The following is an 18,092-nucleotide window of genomic DNA, read 5'->3' as shown; positions in this document are numbered from 1 at the left end:
ACAGCAGACCATGGCTTTGTGGGATATCAACAGGAGGAGAAGCCCTTGGTCCTGTAAAGGCTCAATGCCCCAGTATAGGGGAATGCCAGGGCAGAGAAGCAGGAGTAAGTTGGTGGGAGGAGAAGCACCCTCATAGAAGCAAAGAGGAAGGATTGAATGGGGGTTTCCAGAGGGGAAACTGGGAAAGGTGATAACATTTGATGGGGGGGGGGCTACCATGTCTGGTTGGTATAGTATTATTTGTTGAACCCAGCACTACCCCAACCTTACCTCTATCCCAAGAACTTGGTACTTCAAAACTTGAACAAACTGGCAAACTATAGAAACAGAGAGGCTACCTGCCACCATGTCACTTGGCACAAGTGGGGGAAGACACCCAATGTTTTGTCTGTCATTATGCAATGCAGCATAGGAATAGGGAGACATCCAGAGGTCTTCCTATTGCATTGTCATAAGACATGGGGAAAGGAGAAAACATAGAGACCCAACAGACATGGGGACAACCCACATTGCTAGCCACTACAATGAGCAACTATGTGGTGGACAGATGGGAGAGTAAGCAAAGCACTGAGCATTATGAAGAGTGATGAAACTGGAGACATGAGGGTAGAGATGAATAGCCTAAGGTGAGTAGCTTGCCCCACCATGAGGTCATGGTGAAGTCTTAACCCATGCTGTCACTGAGAGCCATGTCAGGGTCCATGACCATGCATCAACAGGGTTCTTTGTTGATATCCATGGCTCATATTACCACCAAAGGCCATGTGGTAGTTTAAAAAAAGACAAAACCCTGGTCTAGGTTGCCTTCTGGGATTTTGGGATCATATTGATGTCTAAGGGCTATGCAGAGTTGCCCCTGCCCCACACTGGCTGCAGGACCCAGGAGAGTAGGTCTTGCACCTCACCTGGGTAGCACAGTGGAGCTGGCCCTGGTGCTGTGTTTGTGGGTGGACCAACCATGAGAATGTGAGCAGAGGATAACTGGCCCCATCACTCATTTGACATGAAGTAGTATAGGCACAGATGTAGTGTCCTCCTCATCTGACCCCTTGCCCCTGTCCCAGCCACCTGTGGTAGTTGGGTGAGCTGTCCCTGAAGTCATAAGAGCTGGAGAGCTGAACCTGCCCTCCCCCTCCTGCAGCACTAGGGAACAGGGGCTCTCAACCTTACCTGGGCAAAGCATAGTAGAGCTGACTCTGGTACTGTGGGGAGGTGCAGATGAGCCAGTCCTGAGGGCATGAGAGCAAGAGAGCCGAGCCTGCCCTCTGCTGGCTGCAGCTTTGGGTGAGCTTGCTGGAGCAGTGCTAGAGCGCTTGCCCGGAAGAGTTGATACACTGATAAAGTCAGCTGCCATCTAGGAGTACATCCAGGGCTTTCAGTTGGCCCATCAGAAAATCTAATTCATCTATGAACTGGTGGATCATGTGAAGGGGCCAGTCCTTCATATTTAAAGCTGCAGAATTTCCATGACACCAGGCAACAACAGGATTTCCAAGAGGAGTCCTGGTGAGGACCCAGTACTGATGGTGTAAGAGAAACCAGAGGTCTTAAACCAGACCAATGACTCATTGCAACGAACATTTACAAGTAACAGTATATTGACAAAAGGATAAACTGTGGGGTGCACTGTGACACACTAGAACTTTCATGATGACATATTGTCTATGGTTTAGATTTTAGTGTTTTGGATTTTGGTGGTTTGGGGGGATTACAAGGTCAGAGGGCAGATACAAAGGAATGGAGAGATGAGTGTGATTGGGGTGCAGAATGTGAATCTTACAAAGAATCAATACAATGTTTTTTTAAAATGTAAATAAAAGGAATAAAACAGAAAAACAAAAAAATCAAAACTAAATTAAAAACATAAAATTAGGTCCTTCTTACAGAAGCAGAGAAAAAATAATTAAATCACTTTCCATGTTAACTTAAGTGGAATTTTCTATGTGTTGAGAACAGAATTCGATTTCTCATAATTTGAAAAAGATAACACACACACACAAAAAAAAACATAGTGGACCATGTGTCCTTGTTATATGTTAGAGCATCTTCTGGGTATATGCCCAGGAGAGGTATTGCTGGATCCTTCGTTAGTACTATGTCCAATTTTCTGAGGAACGGTCAAACTGATTTCCAGAGTGGTTGTACCAGCTTGCAATCCCACCAGCAATGGAGGAGTGTTCCTCTTTCTCCACATCCTTGCCAGCATCTGCTGTCACCTGAGATTTTGATCTTAGCCATTCTGAGTGGTATGAGGTAGAATCTCAGAGTTGTTTTGATTTGCATTTCCCTGATAACTAAGGATGTTGAACATTCTTTTAGGTGCTTCTCAGCCATTTGGTATTCCTCAGATGAGAATTCGTTGTTTAGCTCAGTACTCCATTTTTAATAGGATTATTTGTTTCTCTGGCGTCTAACTTCTTGAGTTCTTTGTATATATTGGATGTTAGCCCTCTATTGGATGTAGGATTGATGAAGATTTTTTCCCAATCTGTTGGTGGCCTTTTTGTCTTGTTGACAGTGTCTTTTGCCTTACAAAAGCTTTGCAGTTTTATGAGGTCCCATTTGTCAATTCTTGATTTTACAGCACAAGCCATTGGTGTTCTGTTCAGGAATTTTTTCCCTATGCCCATATGTTCAATGCTCTTCTCCAGTATGTTCATAGCAGCCTTATTTATAATAGCCAGAAGTTGGAAAGATCCCAGATGTCCTTCAACAGAGGAATGGATACAGAAAATGTAGTACATTTACACAATGGAGTACTATACAGCTATTAAAAACAATGCATTTATGAAATTTGTAGGCAAATGGATGAATCTGGAGGGTATCATCTTGAGTAAGGTAATCCAATCACAAAAGAACACACGGGATATGTACTCACTGAGAAGTGGATATTAGCCCAGAAGCTCAGAATAACCAGATACAATTCACAAACCACATGAAACTCAAGAAGGAAGACCATAGTGTGGATACTTCGATCCATCTTAGAAGGGGGGAACAAAACACCCATGGAAGGAGTTACAGAGACAAAGTGTGGAGTAGAGACTGAAGAAATAACCATCCAGAGACTGACTCACCTGGCGATCCATCCCATTTATAATTACCAAACCTAGACACTGTTGTGGATGCCAACAAGTACTTGCTGTCAGGAGCCTGCTATAGCTCTCTTCTGAGAGGCTCTGCCAGTGCCTAACAAATACAGAAGTGGATGCTCACAGCCATCCATTGGACTAAGCATAGGATCCCCAATGGAGGAGCTAGAGAAAGGACATAAGGAGCTGAAGGGATTTGCAGCCCCATAGGAGGAACAACAATATGAATTAGCCAGTATCCCCAGAGCTCCCAGGCACTAAACCATCTACCAAAGAGCACACATGGTGGGACTTATGGCTCCAGATGCATATGTAGCAGAGGATGGCCTAGTTGGTCATCAATAGGGGAAGAGGTCCTTTGTCCTATGATGGCTCTATGCCCCAGTGTGGGGGAATACCATGGCCAGGAAGCAGAAGTGGGTGGGTTGGTGAGCAGGGGGCATGGGGACTGGATAGGGGGAGAGTGTTTTTTTGGAGGGGAAACCAGGAAAGGGGGTAACATTTGAAATGTAAATAAAGAAAATATCCAATAAAAAAGTTTTAAAAATGTTTAAAAAACACAAAAAGAAAACAATGTACTTATTCTCTAATGGCATGTGCATAGACTACTTTTCTATTGCAATGATAAAATACTGTGATCAGGGAAAGTCATAAAATAAAATATTTAATTGGGCTTATAGTTCTAGCGGGTCACCCTCCAAACTGGTGGAGCAAAGTCAAGGCAGCAGGAACAACTGAGAACTCATATCTCAGGCCTCAAGCAGGAAGCAGAGAATGCACTGTGAATAGTGGAAGTCTTTTGAAAGTTCAGTGCCCACTCTGAGTGTCACACTCTTCCGATAAGGTCACGCATCCTAATCCTTCTCAAACTGGAACAAATAGGATCGTAGTATTCAAACATATGTGCCTATATGACTATGGGAAAAAAAAGTAGAGAAAAAAAAGAATTAGTTAATAATTGGTAAAAAAAAAAAAAAAGAAATATAAGAGCAGAAAAACTATTCTAAAAAAATTAATATGAAGTGGACTATTCACTACCTCACTTACCCCAGCACAGAATAATTCAAAATACTAAAAAACAAAACATCTAAAGACAGAGAATACTGGTAAAAATATCAGTTAATCTCCTTAAAATTTCGGAAAGAAAGACTCCTTTTGCACATAAGACTTAAGAAAGGGGCTGTAGAAAGCTTTGAAAATCACTGGATAAATATTTAAATGTCTATATGATACACACAGACGTCAGAGTATGAAAGGACAATTCATAGAAGAAAAAAGATAATCGCATTAAATTCTGAAATTATGTTCTAGCTCACAGTAATGAATGAGTGCAGATTTGGAGGTTACAAAAATACCATGTTTCATGTTGGAGACTAGCAAAAGTAGGAAAAAACTTTAAAATATCCACTCAGGTCAAGGAAACAGAAGGACAGAAAGTCTCATCCACTATTGGTAGATGTTACAATTTTTAGAAGTCAATTCCACAATATCTATAAACATCAAAAATATGGTTTCCATTTGTTCCAGTAATTTCTTTTCTAGAAATGTATCTCTTCATATCCTATACCTCCTGAGTGTTGGGATTACAGGCATGTACCATCATGCCTGGTTAATGTACTAAGATCAGCACTGGGTTCATACGTTCCAGGCAAGCACCTTCCCAGCTGAGCCTAGAAACCTATTGCTAACAAAGCATGAAAACAAATATGTTTATAATTGGCAATGCTGGTTAAGAGATTAAATTTTGAAATGTAGGATTCTGTTTTATTTATTACGATGTATATGGTACTGAAGTACAGAAAAAAGCAAGCTGATCCTGGAAATCAGCTCATTGGTCCCCACAGCACGAAGACTTGGTATCCAGAGGATCACCAGCTGGCAAACATTGCAAACATTCCTGGAGCACGGTCTCTTAGGTCTTCTTTTACTGCGATTGTCTGTCTTCTTTCTCCCTCGAGAAGCACAACAAACAGATTTTTTTTTCTCAAGGCAAGTCCTAAAACCTAGAATCACTCTTCTCCACAGCAAGTCACAGGACTCTGTCTTGAAGGTCTGAATTTTAGAGAGGACTGGCCTCACAGCTCAGAGAATGAAGCAGGAAAGACCAAAGAGAATCTGAACAAAAGACCTTAGTGGGAAGCCTCTCTTCTGCCTCTTCCTATCATGTGATTGGATGTCCAGTCACATCTGCCCATTATTCTTCAGCACATCTGAGCACAAAAAGAGAAGACCTTGTCTACGATTTTAGTTCTTTATTTCTGAACTCCCATACCACATACACACACACACACACACACACACACACACACACACACACACACAAAGTTTGGGTTCTTTGTTATTTGTTTTATGAGACAAAGTTTTGTTGCCATCCAGGCTGACCTAAAACTCACAATCATCTGGCCCCAGCTTCCCCAGTACAGGGATTACAGGCTTGCGTTACCACATATGGGATATATTTTAAAAACTACTTTTGTTGCTTCTCTGTGGCTATCTTGTCTGTGCTTCAGAAGTAGCAGCCTCGTTTTTGTGCTGAATGAAAAAAAAAAAAAAAAAAAAAAAAAGACAACAAAAATGTCATGCCTTTTCAATGGACTACACGCTTGTTCCATGGCATCTATATTGTAGATATAAAGATCAAAAATAAATAAATGTATAACGAATTATCAAGGGACACAGCTTCTGTAGGTGATGTGAGGACTTGCTTGTCACTGAATTAGGAGTGACAATGTTACTAAGGGATGCTACTGGGCCTAAGATCTGGATGGTAAGAGTAACACAGAAGAGAACATGATGAAAAGGGGATACTGATCTATCCTAAGTCTCATAGAATCCCACTGAGGAGGTATAATCATAATGACATCATCATTGTAGAACATCACTATTATTGTTGCAGTGACATATTTGAGGGACATAAATAGAACTTGGGTGTATTTGAAGCCTCTTGTCTTAAATTGGGAAAACACAAAGAAATTCTACATTAAATGGTAATATGGTTCTGATTAAAAGAGAAGATATTTGAACTATATTGTACAAGGAAAACTTGTACTTGCTGACTAATTGGCCATGGATCTGAGAGAGAAAGGGGAATTTTAAAAGACCAATGAGTTTGCTTTGAGGAACTAGGAGGAATACTAAGATATTGACAGGAAGGAGAAAGACTGACAGAAATTCACTATGGAGCATTAGGAAGCAACAGTTCTGTCTTGACCAGTTACGTTTGAGATGCCTCCTCCGTTTCCATGGAAGGATCAACCAAAAGAATGCAGATGTGATGCTGGATTTTCGGAGGACTTCAGGTTCAATAAAACATGGCTTAGAACCACATAATTACTATTTGAAGCAAAAACCCCAAACATGGGCTGGGGTATGGGCTATATATACTGTTCAGTCCTGGGGTGCTTGAGACACTGGGTTCAACCCTTTGCTTTGTATCCATATCAAAGATCATGATTACCCAGGAAGCCCAAAGTCCAGAGGTACAAAGCTTCTTAACATTAGAGGTGGGCCCAGGGGTGGGAGTCGGGGTGGAATGAATCCTGGTTTTACAAGTTAGCATAGCTCTTTCCTCTGCCTATAAAATGAGAGCAACCACAACAGTACAGCCAAGGTCAGTGGAAAGATGAATGGAGGTAACATAAGCCCAGGGCTCAGCTCTGTCTCTCCTACAGCATGTGGGAAGTGATCAACAATTGACATGAGTTTTATGATAAACACGTCCACAGTTTCAACAGAAAAAGGAAGTGGAAGCAACCAACGTCATTTAATTCAATTTTTAAAAAAAATGCCCTTTAATGGGAGCAAAAACAGAACTCTATACAAACTCAGGAAAAGAAAGAAATAACAAAAATCACTCTAAACTCGTAGCAAATTAGTAGTTGGGAACGGAAAGTCATTAGAGGAGCTAAAGAAAGATGGATTTGATTCCAATTAAAGAATTACATAAATCCCTAAATCAGCAGACCCCGAGCAGACAGTTAAATGAAATGGAACATCAGAGTATAGCTGCACGGATCTGAATGAATGCCTTCCGACCTTTGGAACATAGAGTCTTGTGTTAATTAGCCCACTTTCATGTAACATTTAGTACACAATAAATATTTACTACGGAGCTCTAATTCAGATATAAGGATTTTGGTTGTGTAAATTCCACCTAATTCCTTTTAGATTATAGCAATTCTCTATTCACATCTTCATTTTTAATACCACATGGACCTAAGAAAATGAAGTAGTAATTGTGCTACTGAGAGGGAAGGAAGGAGGGAAGGAGAGAAGGGGATTCCCATTATCTTTGTTGTTTTATTAGGTTACTAGATGGGTGGAAAGAACTCACAACTAAATACTGTCTTCAAAGTCTGTAAGGCCTAATGTAATTAGAAAAACCAGTACTTAAAATCTTCTAAATGGTACTCGTAAAATGGGTGTAATTAATGGTCTTTGAACCAACATTTTAACAAGCTGATGTCAAACTAGGTTTAAATTCTCTTTCTCCTTTCTCTAAATCCATTGAAGACCATTTGTTTTCCTTCTTCTGTTCATACAGAAAATGATGTCACCCATATAAGAGGGACATAAGAGTGACATAAGGACATCTTTTATGTGGTCACTAACCTGCAGGACCAGATGGCAGCTAGGACTGTCACCCTCCTCTTCCAGGACACCCTCAACACAGTCAGAATTGATGCTGAAGAGCATGGGTCCCTTTCTCTTTGCCTCTTTCCCTGCTGAATAGGCCCTAGTCACTCACCCCAAATTCCTTAGTCCTCAATACAAAATTATATCTAACCTGCTCAGCATATTTTTCCATTATGGGGAAACCATGTTGATGTTTACTGCTTATGTAGTTATTTTAACAACTTCAAAATATCTTTTGGCTTGGATTTTTCCATGAAGAAAGGATTGTAAACCCCTTCAGTTCCTTGGGTAATTTCTCTAGCACCTCTATTAGGCATCCTGTATTCCACCCAATAGATGACTGTGAGCATCCACTTCTGTGTTTGCCAAGCTCTGGCATAGCCTCACAAGAGATAGCTATCTATATCATGGTCCTTTCAGCAAAATCTTGCTGGCATATGCAATAGAGTCTGCATTTGGTGGCTGATTATGGGATCGACCCTCAGGTGAGGCACTCTCTGTATGGTCCATCCTTTCCTCTTAGCTCCAAACTTTGTCTCTGCAACTCCTTCCATTGGTATTTTATTCCCTATTCTAAGGAGGAATGAAGTATCCACATGTTAGTATTCTTTCTTCTTACACCAAGTCTTAAAAAGAGTTTCTGGGAATATTAAGGATTCTGTCCTTATTCTGTGTTTTCATGTTCCTTCTACAACTGGATCTCATGAGTACCAAACTGCTCAATGTAAGATTGTGAATTCTGCACCATTGTGGATAAGCAGGGAGACTGCAAGTGTTTTAAGCATTTGAAAACCTGTGAATTTATTCATATGGATTTTTTTTAAACTCTTCTCTCATCTGAAATAACTTTTACAAGTGTGTCATCCTGTCCTTTGATCTGGAAATGACACCTTTGCAGATTAAACAAAAAGAAAGCCTCTTCTATCTGCACACCTGTCTAATCCTTGCCCATCTTGAAAATTAGAATCACATTCAGCTCTGGGCTCTAGTAACAGCACCAAAAGATCTGGTTCAGAGCCCAGTGATAAGACTGCTTATTAAAACTTCATGGTGATGTTCCCACTCTGCATCCTGTGGTTCCCACTTGAATCATTTACCAGTGTAACAAGTACCTTTCTATCTCATATGTGTTACGGACATGTAGGTCCTATTGCTATTATTATTTAGTTATTATTATTTATTACTATTACTAGTGTGCTGGTATTCTTGAGAATAAAGAGGCCTTCATTGGAATACCAAATACCATTTAGTCTTAAAATATGCTCACAGATATTTGGACAGTCCAGGAGGTTTTATGATATGAATAAAAGGGCACATAAATTAGGAAGTAAAAGAACGAGGCCTAAAGGTCAGATCTAATACATTCCAAGCTTTACACCTCTTCTTCTGTCTGCTCTGAGCTCTTTCTATTTGCAAATGGAGCACACAAGAATTCTCTTTCACTTGGTCCATGACTCAGGCCATATCATACATGATCCATCTGGGGAACACTGTTATTCACCATTAGAAGAAGGCATAGTGTTATTTGGGGGGGCAAATACATCAAGGAATGTCACAGAAGTTGTTCTGGTTGTAGAGGAATTTTAATCCAGCAGCATGGCTGCTCTGGGAAGGGATCAGATCCAAAGACCTTCTAGGTTATGTGATCTGGCTGAAATGCAGTCACACCCTTAATACATACCTTTGATCCCTAACAATGAAGGTAAAGTTAGTTTGTAGAAGGAAGCAGCCATGTTTGAAAGTGACATCTGATTGAGGGGCAGCCAAAGTGGCAAATCAGAAAGAGTTGACGGAGTAAGTCAGAGATAGGATATGTGCGGTTCTCATGAGGACAGGGAGAAGAGGCTGCTCTAGAGTAGGCGTGTGGCAGTTTTAGCAAGGCAGTTTTGCAAAGACAAGTGGCAGGGGGAGCAAGCTAGACGCAGGTGAAGACAAGCCAAGCCAGAGAATGAGAAGAAGCCAGATAATTAGAACTTATTTTTTGTTAGTATGAGGCCAAGTAAAATTTAGTACATATTGCTAGAGTTAGTATGAGGCCAAGTAAAGTTTAGAACCTATTGCTAAAGCTAGCATGAGGCTGAGTAGAGCAATTCAGTGAGAAGCTGAGAGAAGCTGGATAGAATCAATCAACTTGGAAGATTAGATTGTAAGGAAGCTAGAAGCTTCAAGGCTTAAACATTGAGATAGTTCCAACAGAGGAAAAAAAAAATGCTCTGCGCTCAGCCTAAGCAGTGTAATGTATCCACACAGATAGGGTAAGGCGTTTATCTTATCCCTCCATCTGAGGAAATAAAATAATAATTTACATATGATTAACTCAAAATTCTACTTTTAACCCTAAGAATCTTTGTCCATCAGGCCAGGGAATTCTTTTTTTTTTTTTTTTTTTTTTTTTAAGAGTATAATTCTCAAAAAAAAAAAAGAGTCTAATTCTCAAACTATCATCATCATCATCATCATCATCATCATCATTATTAGATATTTTCTTAATTACATTTCAAATGTTATCCCCTTTTCCATTTTCCCCTCCGAAAATTCCCTATCCTCTCCTTGCTACTCCTGCTCTCCAAACCACCAACTTCCCCTTTCTGGCCCAGACATTCCCCTATACTGGGGCATAGAACCTTCATAGGACCAAGGGCCTCTCCTCCCATTGATGGTCAACTAGGATATCCTCTGCTACATATGCAGCAAGAGCCACAAGTTCCTCCGTGTGTTTTCTTTGATTGGTGGTTTAGTCCCAGGGAGATTTGGGGTTATTGGTTAGTTCATATTGTTCTTCCTCCTATGGGGCTGCAAAATGCTTCAGCTCCTTAAGTACTTTCTCTAGCTGTTTCATTGGGGACCCTGTGCTCTGTCCAATGGATGACTGTGAGCATCTACTTCTGTATTAGCCAGGCATTGGCAGAGACTCACAAGAGAGAGCTCTATCGGGCTCCTGTCAGCAAGCTCTTCTTGGCATCTGCCATAATGTCTGGGTTTGGTGGTTGTTTATGGGTTGGATTCCCAGGAGGGGCAGTTTCTGGATGGTCATTCCTTCAATCTCTGCTTCGAACTTTGTCTCTGTAACTCCTTCCATGGGTATTTTGTTCCCCCTTCTAAGAAGGATCAAAGAATCCACACTTTGGTCTTCCTTCTTTGTGAGTTTCATGTTTTGCAAATTGTATCTTGGGTATTCTAAGTTTCTGGGCTAATATCCACTTATCAGTGAGTGCATATCATGTGTGTTCTTCTGTGATCGGGTTACTTCACTCAGGATGATATCCTCCAGATCCATCCATTTGCCTAAGAATTTCATAAATTCATTGTTTTTAATAGCTGTATAGTATTGTGTAAAGGTACCATATTTTCTGTATCCATTCCTCTGATGAGGGACATCTGTGTTCTTTCCAGCATCTGGCGATTATAAATAAGGCTGCTATAAACATAGTGGAGCATGTGTCCTTATTTCAAGTTGGAATATCTTCTGTGTATATGCCCAGGAGAGGTATAGATGGATCTTCCGGTAGTACATGTCTAATTTTCTGAGGAACTGCCAAACTGATTTCCAGAGTGGTTGTACCAGCTTGCAATTGCACCAGCAATGGAGGAGTGTCCCTCTTTCTCCACATCCTTGCCAGCATATGCTGTCACCTGAGTTTTTTATCTTAGCCATTCTGACTTGTGTGAGGTGGAATCTCAGGGTGATTTTGATTTGCATTTCCCTGATGACTAAGGATGCTGAACATGTTTTGAGGTGCTTCTCAGCCATTCAGTATTCCTCAGTTGAGAATTCTTTGTTTAGCTCTGTACCCCATTTTTAATAGGGATATTTGATTTGCTGGAATCCAACTTCTTGTGTTATATATATATATATATATATATATATATATATATATATATTAGATATTAGCCCCCTATTGGATTTAGGATTGTTAAAGATCTTTTCCCAGTTGGTTGGTTGCCTTTTTGTCTTATTGACAGTGTCCTTTGCCTTATAGAAGCTTTGCAATTTTATGTGTTCCCATTTGTCAATTCTTGTTCTTACATCACAAACCATTGCTGTTCTTTTCAGGAATTTTTCCTGGGCCCATATCTTCAAGGCTCTTCCCCAGCTTCTCCTCATAAGTTTCAGTATCTCTGGTTTTATGTAGAGTTCCTTGAGCCACTTAGACTTGAACTTTGTACAAGGAGATAAGAATGGATAAATTCACATTCTTCTACATGCTAACTGCCACTTGAGCCAGCACCATTTGTTGAAAATGCTGTCTTCTTTCCACTGAGTGGTTTTAGTTCCTTTGTCAAAGTTCAAGTGACCATAGACGTGTGGGTTCATTTCTGGGTCTTCAATTCTATTCCATTGATCTACCTGTCTGTCATTGTACCACTACCATGCAATTTTAATCACAATTGCTCTGTAGTACAGCTTGAGGTCAGGGATGGTGATTCCCCCAGAGGTACATTTGTTGTTGAGCATAGTTTTTGCTATTCTAGGTTTTTTTGTTATTCCAGATAAATTTGCAAATTGCCCTTTCTAACTCTGTGAAGAATTGAGTTGGAATTTTGATTGGGATTAGGCCAGGAAGAAACTATCACAAGTTGGCTCTCAATGGGCAGAGTGAAGGGAACAGGAAGGAGTACTTGATGCAGTGTATGGTGGTGTGTTTCTGGGAAGATGCTCATTTGATGAACAACCTTCTGAGGACAGATGAACAATGCTGTAACAACAATTTGGCCAACTGTCATATTACAGATTTCCTACAGAATTCTCCTGACAGACAGGACACCTGGCAAATCATTTTTGTTGGGACAAATACATCCTAAAAATCTATTTCAAGGAAGCAGCATGACCTGAGACCTAGGGGCGCTGAAAGAGTGCCAGGAAGGAGACAGGACTGAAGTCTTCTCAGAGTAGAAAGAATGAACACAACCACTGACCCATTCCTGGATATGGAGTCACTTCAGTTGCTTCTTCTCCTTTGGGCTCCTTCCTATCTAGCTTCTGTATTCACACAAGGAGGAAAGTAAATTTTTGCCACTCCTTTTGGAAGATTTAGAAGGGTCAGCAGAGTAGGCTTCTGACTGTTCCTAAAACACTTGACATCAGAGGACTGATGAGTAGGGAAAGTCCTGAAAAGGAGCAGAGGTATGAGCATCATCACGTACAGTGCTCCTCTGTCCGGGTCATGAGTGAAGCATAAACTAAGAGTTAACATTAAGCATGTCTGTGAGTGGTCTTCCTCAAAGACTAAACTGTGTTTCCCTGGGGGTTCTGTTTCCCATGACCTATAACCCATTGCCCTTGACCTCTACGCTGTCTTTGTTCCTTGCAGTTTTATGACATTGTTCATGCCAGTATATATTTGTTTTTCCTTGTCCTAAAGAATTGTAATTTAATTATGTGAGTTTCTGCATAACCTTTGGTTTAAAGATCTAAAATATAAATGTTAGCTACAGATGCTGGCTACTCTGTGTTTGAATTAATGCACTGTAATTTAGATTTGGAAGACACAAGTTTACTAATGCTTAACACACACAGCATCTGTTGAGTTTCAGGCTTAAGATATTTTCAGAAAACCAAAAGTCAGATTGCATGTGTCTTTTTAAAGGAAGTCATCAGAAAGATTTGAGAAACTGAAAATATTAAGAAGACAAAACAGAGGTAAACCATTATTTGAAAATATTTAAAAAAAAAAAAAAAAAAAAAAAAAAAAAAGCTAAACCACCAACCAAAGAGTATACATGGAGGGACCCATGGCTCCAGCTGCATATGTAGCAGAGGATGGCCTTATCTGGCATCCATGGGAGGAGACACCCTTGGTCCTGTGAAGGCTCGATGCCTCAGCATAGGGGAATGCTAGGGTGGATAAATGGGAGTGGGTGGATGGGTGGGGTAGCACCCTCATCGAAAAAGGGAGTGGAGGGATGGGATGGGTGTTTGCAGAGGGGAAACTGGAAAGGGGAATAGCATTTGAAATGTAAATAAATAAAATAACCAATTTTTAAAAAGTTAAAACAGAAGGTAACCCATTTAAATAGAGAAATCGGATCTAGTTGTACAGAGTATGACAATAAACACTGTTTCATTTTCCTATACATGTATAATACAGAAAAGGAATTGAACTAAAATTTGCGTCCTGGAATTTAGAAGAAACATATGATGTGGTTCATCCACAAAAAGATGGTGCTAAAACTGTTACAACAGGACATGCTAAATATGTGTACAGATATTTTTCAGGAACCAAACCCTAGTATTGCTCACCAAATAGTAAATTAATATGTAAGCATCCAAAAGTCTTCATCAGTTCATTAGCTTGTCATAAGAGAGACAAAGAAAAGCTGGCTGACCTCTTACAATGACAACTTTTCCTACACGATTAAAGAAATAAATACCCACCACGCATAAAACATTTCTGAGAACAGCTGGGTAACTTTATAGCCCTCTGTAACTCATGTCTTTTAACTCTAAGAGTTAGTGTCTAAAGACTTATAAAAAACGATGAATAGGCAAAATATTCAACAGCAAACATGGCCTCCTCTGTAGCATATCAGCCCATCCATCCATAAAGCACTTTATGATCCATATAAACAGCTTAGACGCATTCAGCCATTTAGATGTTAGTTAGCTAAAGTACCGAAAGGCAGTTCTTAAGACTCTCCAGTGCCTGGCTTTGAAACTTTAAAGGTGGCATGCATGAAAGAATGGAATTTTCAAAATAGTTGATAATAAAAATAAATAACTATTTCATTGATTTACACAGTGTATTTCTATTTATGATTCAAAAAAAGAATGTTAGAACAGTTTTTTAAAGTGTATTGTTACCTTCATAATTAAATTATTGAATACATCCTAACTTTAACTTCTAAGTGTAGTATTGGAAATTCTTCATCTGCTAGCCATCTTTTTGGCAATGAAGGCAAACGAGTGATGGTCACTTCTGTTCACCTTTGAACGTGATGCTGACTCAGCTTTGTGCTATTGTACTACTTCCTGCAGGATGACTTCCAAAGGATCTGCGTGGTGATTGCTGCCTGATTTTTAGAATCATCTGCTTCCCTCACGAATATTTTTTTCATTTATAGGACAGGCCATTTGGCATGGATTCTGTATAACAAAGAAGCATTTTGCACCCCATGATGAAGACATTAAATCAGTTCAGCTGTCAATCCAGTATTTATCTGCATCGTCAAAGAATTTCAACACTTAACAGTATGGAAAAAAAGAAACACTTTGAGTTGGCATAAAAATCCCATACCAAGCAAGGTCAACGTAGCATGACAAAAGATGACACACAGCATCTGGTTTGCAAGGATTAGCTGCTTTTTCCATAAAGAGATAATTTTATGTGTACCTGAAGGGAAAACTGAGCTGAATAATGGCAGGGGGGTTGTTCATACATTGGAAAGGATGGAGACATGAACTTCAGTATCAGAATAGCACAGGATAACCCATCACCCAGTCCTTCCAGAGAGACCAGATCAGGTCTAGGAGGGCACAAGGCTGTGGCTGAGTGACAGCTAAGAAGACAAGTCGGAAGGAATGACCCTGACTTGAACTTAGAGGAGATAAAAGGAGAGTGGAGAGATCTGCATTCATTTACACCATTAGTTAATTGGAAGAATCACCCAGACCAGACTTCCTGGAGATTTTATAGCAGTGTCCCTGTGAACACGGAATTATCTTCAGACTGAATGCTGGTCTCTGGCTGGTTAACTGGTTGATACCATATGGGTATATAAACTGGAGGAAAAGATAAAAGAAGATGAGACCACAGATACAAAGCGAACACAAGTATTAAAGGAAGGAAAGTAAGAAGGGAGAGGAAGACTAGAAGGAATAGGAGATAAACCGGATGAAAGAAGGCTTGCAATACAATTAAAGTGGGAAAAAAAAAGCCTGTTTTTAAATTTCCTTACTTTAAGTAAATACAATCTTGGAAAATTTTAAATGCAATCTTGGCTCAATTTTAAATATCATATAATTTATTCTCTGGAATTGAAGGAAGTAGCCAGACTGACCTCTTGCATAGTTCTGATTAGAAATTTTCAAAATTTTTACTGACCATGCTTTTGTTTCAGAGGAAACAATCTGGAAAGTCAATTAATTTTTCTGTGTAGGTATATTTGAAAAGAAAAGGCTTTCATTTCCTTAAATTCTCTATACTTCAGAGAGGCATTTGCTCTGAGGTTGCTGATTTGTTAAGCACCTGGGCACCACTGTGCACCTGTAGGATGCCTTCGTCAAAACGAACACAAGAAGTTTGGCGGACAGGAACCCAGTGCTTGTGCTGACCTAGAAACATGAAGAACTTTCAACTGTCTTTCTTCTAGACATCAGTGTAACTAATGGAAGACATGGCTCAGGTCATTCAAGGAAAAATGTTTTCTTAGCTACTTGCTAAAGTCCAGATTCTTTGTCCCATTCAAGAATAAAAGCCTCCCAACCTAGAGGGAAGGAGAGTTTGACTTCCCAGCATAGGCCGTGGGTGATTCTAAATCTAGGCATTCTTAAGAACGACTGCAATCAGGAGCAGCCACAAAATATGAATCATGTGCAATTTTATTTTTCCATTTTGAGTGATATATTAACAAAAAAGAAATCTCGTGCTGTGGGAACCCTGCGATTGACTTATAAGATTTAGACTGAGAGGTTTGTTTAAGTTATTCATCAAACTGTCATTTGATCGCATTCAAGAAATCTATAAAAGAGTCAAATAGTAAACCCATGGGGACAAGTAGGCTTGAGAAAAAACTGGGGCCTTCTTTATGTATTAAGAGAAGCGAGAACCAAATGTCTGCTGCAGCCACCTGTGAACAATCCATGCTTGACATGGGCCCTGGAAACTAGTCATTTGTTTTAGGTTCTGTGGCTAGCACCTCTGTAGATTTACGGTAATGGAGATAGCAATTCATTTCCTTACCTTTTAGTCCAATGGAAGTCGAATTCTCAGTTTATTACTGCCTGACCTTTGCCATAGAAACCAGCTGAATACTTTATAAAAATATTTTCCTTTAGTTGTTCAATATGTTGCCGTAAGAGATGAAGGACCTGAGAAATAAAAGGTGCTTTTCAGGTAGTATTTCATGCCACATATGGAAATAAATTTGTTAATATTTATTTATTAAATTACACATATTATTAATATGTCTGGTTATATTAAAATATGATAAATATATTTATATATCTAATATTAATTAAATATTATATATATTTATATATCTAAGTATTAATTAAACCGTTCCCTAAATTCTTCAATATCAAACAGCTACTCTCTAAAGCTTTTTGAAGAGTCACCATGGGATCTGATTGACTTGATTCTGTTCAAAATTCATCACCTATAATTAATGCATTAAAAGACAGGAGACAGGAAGATTTTCATGACTGAAGTTTATAATCACTTGGATTTTAAATGGACATGACCTTCTTTCTATTTTTTCCCCTATAAACATCACATTCATGTAGAGATAGAAGGTCGGTTGCCACTCATCTATGCACTAGCTGTACATCCTGGGGAATAGGTGAAATGATGAATTTTTAAATATGTTGAAGCTCTTGTCCTGAGTTGTATTTTTAACCCTATAGAATTCTAGCATACTCTCTTTAATAACAAATAAAGTCTTGTCTTTGTCTTCCCATGGTCCCCTAAGACAACAGAGATTGACAAGGCTCCTTCAGGTTACTGCCTCATAAAACTTTATTTGCTACATCTGATATGATACAGACATAGAGATTGAAAGCTAATTTTAGGGACAAAGATTTATGTTGAGGAAGTAAATCTAAAGACCCTAAAATGTAGTAGAAAATAAAGTCTGAGACTAAGTATAAAGCCAGAAGTACTAAGGCAATTACACATAAATATTATATAAAATGATGTCAATGTCTATTTAGATGCAAATAAATCTCAAATTACTCTTTTAATAAATAATAGATTGACATAATAAGAAAAAGTGACATTTGTTACATATATGTTACAAACTGAGCATTTATTAAAAATGCATAAACCCATTTTGTACTCATTTTATAGATGGCTCAGTTGATTAAAGAGATTAGACAATTTGCCCAATGCTTAGTAGTAAAATTCATATTACATCTGTCTCACAGACAAGTTTATCTTCTTAAGTTTTGCACAAACTCCTGTTTTCTTTACCATTACATGCTTGTATATCTGTTCTGTTGGGTTACAGTGTTCTTTCCAAGGATGGCTGCTGAGATAAATTTGCTGTCACCTGTAGTCATCAGGGCCAGCCTTTGCCTGGACATTGCTAGTCTTCACTTCTTTCAAGAACTGAAGTCCTGCCAGGCAGTGGTGGTGCTTGCCTTTAATCCCAGCACTTGGGAGGCAGAGGCAGGTGGATTTCCGAGTTCGAGGCCAGCCTGGTCTACAGAGT

The sequence above is a fragment of the Mus pahari genome, chromosome 15 (genome assembly GCF_900095145.1).
Source record: "Mus pahari chromosome 15, PAHARI_EIJ_v1.1, whole genome shotgun sequence".
Classification (NCBI taxonomy): Eukaryota; Metazoa; Chordata; class Mammalia; order Rodentia; family Muridae; genus Mus; species Mus pahari.
The sequence above is the reverse complement of the archived record's forward strand: the minus strand, read 5'-3'. Positions refer to the sequence as shown.